Source organism: Ursus americanus, chromosome 13 (genome assembly GCF_024610735.1).
Source record: "Ursus americanus isolate L20-20 chromosome 13, mUrsAme1.1.p, whole genome shotgun sequence".
Lineage (NCBI taxonomy): Eukaryota > Metazoa > Chordata > Mammalia > Carnivora > Ursidae > Ursus > Ursus americanus.
The window spans coordinates 36,979,248-36,989,355 of record NC_142139.1 but is presented as its reverse complement, the minus strand read 5'-3'; the positions used below and the strand labels follow the sequence as shown (position 1 = coordinate 36,989,355).

Here is a 10,108-nt window from a genome sequence, read left to right as displayed (position 1 = left end):
AAGTACACCTTCCCAGGTTCTTAAGTGAAGCATTTCCAGAAGGCAGGGGCACGGGAGGAAAGGAAGCACGTGTGAGACACGTCAGCGCAGAGCCAGCCCTGCACCTGGTTAGCTCTGTTGCCCCTGGTAGGTTAGGGTTCTTCAGGGGCCCACACATAGAAGGGTCCCAGTCTTGGCTTCAGGCTTTGCTCTCACCATCTTGAAATCTGTAGCAAACTTTGAACAAGGAGCCCCCCAACTAATGTCGCCTGTCCTGGGCACAGTGTCCCCATCTAAGATGGTGTTGGGCAGAGGCACGATGATGAGTGTGGAGAGCATTTTGCAGCTTGCAGTGCACAAGCAGACGCATCTTTGAAAGGAGGCAGCGGAGGATATGAAGGCAGAAAACTAAGTGAAGCAGGGTAGGAGAATTGAAGGAAATAAGAGACTCATCCATACACAGAAAAGGAGCCTTGAACAGCTCAGGCCTAACTTGACACAAAAAGAAAGAGTGGAGAAATTTCAGAAGGGAGAGAGACGTCATTAAGCCGTAGAAAAGAGGAATGTTCTATCAGGGCTGTTTTAGACTAGGGCAGATCATTTTAAATGACTGAGATTTGCAAAGACCCAGAAAATGCTGGTTGATCAATTTTGTTTATCAAGGTCATGGTTAAAGGAACTAGAAAGTGACTATGGTTTCACACACAGTTGTTCTCATAATTTGCAGATTCTGTATTTAGAAATTCTCCTACTGGCTAAGATGTATTTGTAACCCCAGAATCAATATGGCCCTTTTGTAGTCATTCGCATACGTGCACCAAGCAGTAAAAATGCGTGTGTTCCCAGCTAAGGTCAAACAAGGTGATGTTCTGCCTTCTTGTTCCAGCTCTCATATACAAGTGTCCTTTTCAGGATCTGTTTAGTGACACAGTGTTTGCATTTTTGTTGGTGATTCTGCTGTTCACAGTGGTCCCCAAATTTAGTGCTCATGCACTGTCTCATGTTCCCAAGCAGAAAGAAGGCTATGATGTGCGTTATGGAGAAGATAATTGTGTGCAGTAAACTTCATTCAGGCATGAGTTACAGTGCTGTTGGCCATGAGTTCAATGTTAAAGAATCAGCAACATACATTAAAGAAGACGTCTCGAAACAGAAACACATAAGGCAAGGTTGTGTATTGATTGCTGACAGTGTGACCAGCAATTCATGGAAACCTAACCCTGTATTTTCGCTAGGAACAAGGGTTCAGTATCTGCTAATTCTGTTCTCCATGACATAATAGAATGGGACTACCGTGCATAATGACAACTGTAAATATATGTAGCCTACAGGGACTCTAGGCTCAAAGGGAAATGACTCCTGAAAGAACAGCCAGAAATGGAAGACAAGGGTGCTAGTTGTTCTCCATTCGAATGACAAATTCTGAAGCCTTTACACTAGATGATGACGCACAAGGATTCTTTGGAAAGCGTTTCCGAAAGGCTCAGAGAATCTGTATCATATTTAGAAAGCCAGTTCTAGCTACCAACCATATCACTTAGTTCACAGACTTTTTTTCCCCCACATTTCAATATTTCTGAAATCAGGGGACATCTTATACTTGATTTATATATTTTAACAACCAACCAAAACCTGTTCTCCCATAAACTGTTACTAAATCCCTGGCATGCCTTCCAGTCCAGGGCCGGCAAGCTTTTTCTGTAAAGGGCCAGATGGTAAATACTGTAAGCGTTGTGAGCCCCACAGTCTTGCTGCAACTACCTGGCTCTGCCATTGTGGCAGGAGAACAGCCATAGATAGTATGTAAGGGAATAAGCCTGGCTGTGTTCTAGTAAAAATAGGGAAATTGCTATTTATATAATTTTCGCATGTCACGAAATACTCTTCTTTTGATTTTTTTCAATTTTTTCAAAGTATAAAAAAACAAATGAAAAAACATAAAAACAGTTATTAGTCCAGATTTGGCCTGTAGGCCATAGTTTGCCAACCCTGATCCATTCAATGGAACAGGGGAATAGATGAGACCCCTTGGTCTCAGGTGTCCTTAGTTGGGTCAAAAGAGGCTGCCCCCGCCCAGCGGGGTCTGCCCCTTGTTGCTTAGCATTCCTTTTCCTTCAGAAATTGAAGTAATGATTTTAACTGCTTAATGTTGAGTTAACCTGATATTAAAGTTGGTAACTTACCACCGTGAGTTGGTTTAGATTTTTACATTGCTCAGTGCAGTACCTTGGCAAGAAGGATCTAGGAAATATTGAAAACAAAATTAAGAAAAGTTCATACTTCTATATACAGTAACATGCCAGTGCGTTTCAAACACAACACTTCCCTTAGACTCCCTTTGTTCGGCAATGTTCTAATTATCCCTTTATCTTTAAGCTCTACTTTCTGTTTCCATTGTGTCATTTTTCTTTGTGTTTTTCACATGTACAATAGACCTTATTCACAAGAAGGCGGAGCCGCGATCCACAACGAGGCTTGTAACACAAGGAAACTTAAACAGGCTGGAAATTAAATAAATTTAAGTACAAAAAAACTTGGAAGGAAATTGAACCCATCTTGCATAGCACAGCATCCAAACAACATATTTGGAAGATTTAATATTCATCACTGACCAGAGATCAAGGATTACTAGTGAATTTAATATAAAAATGGTAATGAAGACAAATTAAAAAGTAGCCTCAGATAACAGAGTTTCAGAAATGCTCTTCGTTTTTCATAAGATGTGGAGGAGCTTCTACTTCCCACCTCAGAAGCCAGCCCCTTCCTCCTGGGCACCGGGTCAGGTGCAGAATGCCCACACCGGCACCAGCCAACACTCTGGAACTATCCCTGTGAGGCCACATGGGACAACCCTGCCTCTCTCACTTCTTCAGGCAGACCTCTCTGGAGGCAAAGCCAGAGGTGCCCATCCTGGCCTGGAGCCCCGGCTTTGGCCATCCTCGTGGCAAGGGGCTCCCCTTACCTAGAATTTGCAGGCAGAGCTAACATGAGAGCAAGCAGCCCCACTGAGCCTTGTCTCGTGCTTCAGGGACACACATGAATTAGTGCATTAGATCCCCAGGACTGACTTACTGGTTGCAATTTTGTAGCCTCAGACATCTCCTCTATTCTCCCATCCTCTGGTAACCACCATTCAGTTCTCTGTTTTATGAGTTGGGCTTGTTTTGTTTTTGTTGTTGTAGTTCTCTGTTCCTTTTTTCCTCTCTTGCTCTCTTCCCTTGTGATCGATGACTTCCCTTAGTGTTAAGTTTATATTCCTTTCTCTTTATTTGTGCGTATCTATTATAGGTTTGTGGTTACTGTGAGGTTCACGTATAACATCCCAATTATACAGTCTGTTAGGCTGGTGGTTGCTTTAGTTTGAACACACTCTAAAAGCACTACATTTTACTCCTCCCCGCCATATTTTATGTATCAGATGTCATATTTTACATTTTTTTTATCTCGTGAATCCCTTAATTGAATTTTTCAATATAATTGATTTACTACTTTTTTCTTTAAACCTTCATACTAGCTTTATAAGTGATTGATCTATTATTACTATATGTTTGCTTTTACCAATGAAATTTTTTCCTTTCATAATTTTCTTCTACTTACAGCCTTTCCTTTTCTGCTTTAAGATGTCCCTTTAACATCGGTTTAGTGGTGAAGAACTTCTTTAACTTTTGTTTTTCTGAGCAACTCTTTTTTACTTCATCAACTCTGAATGATAATCTTGCTGGCTATAGTACTTTTGGTATTTTCCTTTCAGTACTTCGAATGTATCAGGCCACTTCTTTCTGACCTGTAAAGTTTCTGCTACAAAATCTGCTGATGGCCTTATAGGGTTTCCTTGGTATGTCACTAGTTGCCTTTCTCTTGTTCCTTTCAAGATTCCCTCTTTTAACTTTTGCTATTTTTTTAAAGATTTATTTATTTATTAGAGAGAGAGAGCACGTGCAAGCCCAGAGGTAGTGAGAATCCTCAAGCAGATTCCCCACTGAGCACAGAACCCAACACGAAGCTTGATCTTAGGACCTAGAGATTATGACCTGAGCTGAAATCAAAAGTCAGATGCTCAACAAACTGAGCCACCAGGTGCCCCACTTTTTGCCATATTAATTATGTATCTTGGTGTGGGCTTCTTTGAGTTCATCTTATTTGGTGCTGTTTGTGCTTATTTGGTGCTGTTCGTGCTTCCTAGACCTGGATATCTGTTTCCTTCTCCAGATTAGGGAAGTTCTCAACTATTATTTCTTCAAATAAGCTTTCTGCCCCCTTCTCTCTCTTTCTTCCTTCTGGAATCTCTATAATGCTAATGTTAGTATGCTTGATGTTGTTCCAGAGGTCCCGTAACCTATCCTTTTTTTTTTTTTCCTGTTCAACTTGGGTGTTCTCCATTACCCTGTCTTCCAGATGCTGATCTGTTCTTCTGATCTGCTGTTGATTCCCTCTAGTGTATTTTTCATTTAAGTCATCGTATTCTTCAACTCTGGTTGGTTGGTTGGTTGGTTGTTTTTTGGGTTTTTTTTTTTTTTTTAATATTCTATCTGTGAAGTTCTCACTAAGTTCATTCACTCTTGCTTCAAGCCCGGTGAGCATCTTTATGACCATTACTTTGAACTGTTTATCAGGTAGATTGGTTATCTGTTTCATTTAGTTCTTTTTTTGAAGTTTAGTTTTATTCTTTAGTTTGGGGCATATTCCTCTGTCTCATTTTGTTTGACTTTCTGTGTTATTAGGTGAAACAGCTACCTCCAGTCTTGAAGGATTGGCCTTGAATAGGAATGTCCCCTGTGTAGACCATGTATGCCTGGCATCTTAGGCTGACTGGCTGGAGCTGGAGCTGGCACAGGCTGGCAGGTCCCAGGGTGCTCTGAGGGTGCCCTGGCAGGGTGGCTGGAGCTAAAGTAGGCATACATAGGCTGGGGGTGTCCCCGGCTGCTTTGGGCCTGGGCCATCTTGGCGAGACAGCTGGAGCTGTAGTCAGTGCAGGCCGGGGGATCCTGGGGTGCTCCACACCAGAGACATGCTAGCAGGATGGCTGGAGCTGAAGTGGGTATGAGCCAGGATCCTCTGCACAGGGAGCACCCTGGAGGGATAGCTGGCGATGAGGTGAGTGCTTGATGCCAGGGCTGGCACTGGACAACTGGGATGTGGATGAAGTGGACATGGACCCGGAGGTCCCAGGTTGCTCCATGCCAGGGTCACCCTGGTGGATGGCTTGAGCTGGGGTGGGCATGGACCAGGGTATTTTGGACAGGGGACACCCTGGCAGGGTGCCAGACCTACCCTGGTGGGATGGCTGGAGCCGAAGCAGATGTAGGCCACAGGTTTCCTAGTGTGTGCCATTCTGGGGCAGCCTTGATGGAGTGGCTAGAGCTGGTGTGGGCTAGAGGCTCAGGGCTTGATGAGGCAGCAGGCTGGCTAGAGCACCTACTCCCTGTTCCTAGCTGTGCTGTCAGGTGGAGAGGCTCTTGCCAGCACCATTGACCCAAGAGAGAGTTACAGAAATTCCCTCACCATTTGGCAAACACTCAAGGTTAGTAAATGGGTTTTCTTCACTTGCATTCTAGTTGCCCTTTAAACTGATGGTATTTTGCTGTGCCCCAGGTCAGGTGAATCTGTACGTGGCCCATCTGTGATTTCCCTCCCTACTGCAGGTTACCACATTGAGGGTGGGGTTCCCATTACTACCATGTCTCCATCTCTCCTGCCATTCTCTGTGTGGCCCTCCAGTGCTTTATTGTGCAAAAGCTGCTCAATCAGCCAGTTCTTCAGGAGGAATTGCTCTATATGCAGATGTAGACTTTGGTGTGTCCATGAGAGGAGGTGAATTCAGGATCTTCCTAAGTTGCCATCAAGTTTGGCTTTTTTAGATTCTACATAATATGGCATTTGTCTTTCTCTGTCTGCCTTGTTTCACTTAGCATAAGCCCTTATAGGCCATCTATGTTATTACCAATGGCAAGATCTCCTTTTTCATGGCTGAATAATATCCCTCTGTCTGTGTGTATATATACACCACACACACACACACACACACACACACACACACACATCTAGATAGATAGATAGATAGATAGATAGATAGATAGATAGATAGATCACACATCTTCTATATCTGTCCATCCATTGACAGACAGAGGTTGTTTCGATATCTTAGCTATTGTGAAAAATGCTGCAATGCACATGGGAGTGCAGATCTGTCTTCCATATCCTATTTTCATTTCCTTTGGATTATATACCCAGGAGTAGAGTTGTTGGATCATATGGAAGCTACATTTTTAATGTTATGAGGCACCTCTATACTATTTACCATAGTGGCTGAACAGCTTCGCATTCCCACCAACAGGTACAAGTGGTCCCTTTTCTTCATAGCCTCGCCAACACTTGTTATCTCTTGCCTTCTTGATGACAGCCATCTCACAGGTGTGTGGTGTTATTTCATCGTGGTTTGGATTTGCATATTCCTGATATTCAGTGATGCTGAGCATCTTTTCATATCCCTGTTGACCATTTGGATGTCTTCTTTGGAAAAATGTCTGTTAGTTCCTCTGCTCATGTTTTTTTGTGTGTTTTTAGCTTTTGTTTTTAGTTTTGTTTTAATTGGGTTGGTTTTTGTTATTGAGATGGATGAGTTCTTTATATTTTGGATAGTAACCCCTTCTGTGGTATATGGTTTGTAAATATTTTCCTCCCATTCTGTAGGTCGCCTTTTCTCTTTTTTCAGTTCTTTCCTTTGCTATGCAGAAACCTTTCAGGTTTATGTAGTCCCACTTGTTGAATTTTGCTTTTGTTGTTTGTGCATCGCCAAGACTAACGTCAGGGAGCTTCTTTCCTATGTTTTTTTCCTAGGACTTTTATGGTATCAGGTTGTATGTTTACGTCTTCAATCCATTTCAAGTTAACTTTTGTGTATGGTGTAGGATAGTGGTCCAGTTTTCTCAACACCATTTATTATAGAGACCATCCTTTCCCTATTGAGTGTCCTTGGCTTCCTTTCCAAATATTAGTTGACTGTTAATGTTGGGGTTTACTTCTGAGCTCCCTGTTCCATTGTTCTGTGTCTATTTTTATAACAGCCATATATTTAAATTTCTGTGTAGTTCTGTAGTATAGTTTGAAATCATGAAGTATAACACTTCCAAATTTCTTCTTTCTCATGATTGTTTTGGCTATTCAAAGTCTTATGGATTCATACAAATTTTGGGATTTTTTTAAAGTTTGAAAAATGCCGTTAAGATTTTGATAGCAATTGTGTTGAATCTAGAAATGGCTTTGAGTAGTAAGGACATTTTAATAATGTTGAGTCTTCTGATCCACGGACACAGGATATCTTTCCATTTGTATCTTCTTCAGTTACTTTCATCAATGTCTTACAGTTTTCATTGTACAGATCTTTCATTTCCTTGGTTAAATTTAGTCCTAATTATTTTATTGTTTGAATGCTATCATGAATAGGAAAGTTTTATTTTTTTCAAATGTTTTTTGTTAGTGTGTAGAAATGCAACTAATTTCTATACGTTGATTTTATCTCCTGCAACTTTACTGAAATCATTTATTTGGTTTGTGGTTGAGTCTTTAGGGTTTTCTCTATACAAGATCATATCATCTGCAAATAACAATTTTACTTCTTTCCTCGGATTTGGATGCCTTTTATTTATTTGTCTGTCCTAACTGCTATAGCCAGGACTTTCAGTACTATGTTGAATAAGAGAGGACATTGTCGTCTTATTCCTCATCTTATAGGAAAAGCTTTCAGTTTTTCATTCTTGAATGTGTTAGCTGTGGGTTTATCATATGTGGCCTTTATTGTGTTGAGGTGTATTCCTTATATAACCAATTTGTTGAGGGTTTTATCATGAAAGTGTGTTGTATTTTGTCAAATGCTTATTCTGCAGCTAGTTAAATGGTCATGATTTTTATTTTCCTATTAATGTAGTATATCATCTATTGACGCGTATATTGAACTATCCTTGCATTCCTAGAATAAATCCCACTTGGTCATGGTGTTCAATCCTTTTAATGCATTGCTGAATTAAGCTTGCTTTAATTTTGTTGAGAATTTTGTATCTGTATGCATTAGGGATATTAGTCTATAGTTTTCTTGTAGTGTCCTTATCGGGCTTTGGTATCAGGGTAATGCTCTCATAAAATGAGTTTAGAAGTGTTCCTTCTTCAGTTTGGGAAGAGCTTGAGAAGGGTTGAGACATGTTGACATTAATTCTTTAAATGTCTGGCAGAATTCATCAGTGAAGACATTTGGTCCTGGAGTTTTCAGTGTTTGGAGCTTTTCAATTACTGATTAAAGCACCTTATGTAATATTGGTCTATTAATATTTTCTGTTTCTTTCTCATGCATTCCTGGCAGGTTGTAGGTTTCCAAGAATTTATCATTTCTTCCAGATTATCCAATTTGCTAGTATATAATTTTTTCATAGTAGTTTTTTATGATCCTTTGTATTTCCATAGTATCACTTGTAACGTCACCTCTTCCATTTCTGATTTTATTTATTTGAGTCCTCTTTTTGTCCTTTTAGTCTAGCTAGAGGTTTGTTGATTTTATATTTTTGAAAAACCAGCTGTTAGTGTCACTGGTTTTTTTTTCTATTATTTTTCTGGTCTCTATTTCACTTATTTCCATGCTAATCTTTGTTATTTATTTCCTCTTGCTGACTTCGGGCTTAGTTTGTTCTTCTTTTTCTAGAAAAAGAAGATATAAAGTGAGATTGTTTGAGATCCCTTTATTTTAATATATGCATTTATTACTATAAACTTCCCTCTCAGAACTGCTTTAGCAGCATCCCATAGGTTTTGGTACATTGTGTTTTGTTTTCATTTGTTTTGAAATATTTTATTTCCTTCTTTGACCCATTGGTTGTTCAAGAGTATGTTATTTATTTTTCATGTACTTGTAGCTTTTCACATATTTTAGCTTTCCTCTTGTTGTTCTGGTTTCATACCATCATAGAAAGAATACTTGGTATGATTTCAGTCATCTTAAATTCACAAGACTTGACTGTGTTCTGTCGCGTGGCTATCCTGAAGAATGTTCCATGTGCATGTGAGAAAAATGTGTATTCTTCTGTTGGATGGAATATTCTACAAATCTTTGTTAGATCCATTCGGCCTAATGTATGGCTCAAGCCCAATGTTTACTTGTTGGTTTTCTGTCTGGATGATCTATCTATTACTGAAATTGGAGTATTAGAACTCCCCTGCTATTACTGTATTGTTGTCTGTTTCTTCCTTCATTATTTAGGTGTTCCAATATTGGGTGTGTATGTGCATATGATTGTTATATCTTCTTGATGAATTGACCCCTTTATCATTATATATTGACATTCGTCTCTTGTTACCATTTTGGCTTCAAGTCTGTTTTGTCTAATGTAAGTATAGCTACCCTTACTTTCTTTTGATTTTTCACTGGCATGGAATATCTTTTTCTGTCTCTTCACTGTGTGCTTATGTGTGTCCTTAAAGCCAAAGTGAATCTCTTGTAGGCAGCATATAATTGTGTCATTTTCTATTCATCCAGCCATTATGCCTTCTGATTGGTTAATTCAATCCATTTACATTTAGAATTCTTATTGCTATGTAAGATCTTATAATGCCATCTTACTGTTTTCTAATTATTTGGTATTTGCATAGTCTCCTTCTATTTCTGCCTAACTTGGTATAAATTAATGATTATCTATAGTAGTATGCTCTGCTTCCCCCTTTTCTATCTGTTGTGCATCTACTCTAGGTTTTTGCTTTGTGGTTACTATGAGGCGTACATAATACATCTCATAGATAAAACAGGCCATTTTAAGCTAACAGCAACTTAACTTCAGTTGTCTATAAATGCTTCACCCTTTACTCCCCCTTGTATAGTTCTAATGTCATTATTTACCTCCTTTTATCTTGTATATTTATATAACATAAAATTATAGTAGCTATAGTTAAATTATAGTAGCTCTAATTATTTTTAGTACTTTTTTCCTTTGACATTTATACTGTACTGTAACATACCATCTGAAGTCTATTTACCTTTACCAGTGTTTATACTTTTGTGTATTTTCATGTTGATAATTAGTATGAGTTTATTTTAGCCTGAAGAACTTTCAGCATTTCTTACAAAGCAGGTTTAGTGGTGAAGAACTCC

The 10,108-nt window shown here is 39.4% G+C and overlaps 1 protein-coding gene and 1 long non-coding RNA gene across 10 annotated transcripts in view; one reads left to right on the top strand and one right to left on the bottom strand.

Moving 5' to 3' along the window:
* Positions 1-10,108, bottom strand: part of LOC123793229 (uncharacterized) — a 43,119-nt gene that overhangs the window by 13,425 nt on the left and 19,586 nt on the right. For all 4 annotated transcript variants that reach the window (XR_015726500.1, XR_015726502.1, XR_015726501.1 and 1 more), the window contains exon 6: positions 2,163-2,220. This is a non-coding gene — a long non-coding RNA (uncharacterized LOC123793229). The remainder of the gene's footprint in view (positions 1-2,162; positions 2,221-10,108) is intronic.
* NR3C2 (nuclear receptor subfamily 3 group C member 2) overlaps positions 1-10,108 on the top strand; it is a 323,767-nt gene that overhangs the window by 300,583 nt on the left and 13,076 nt on the right. The window lies entirely within an intron of this gene.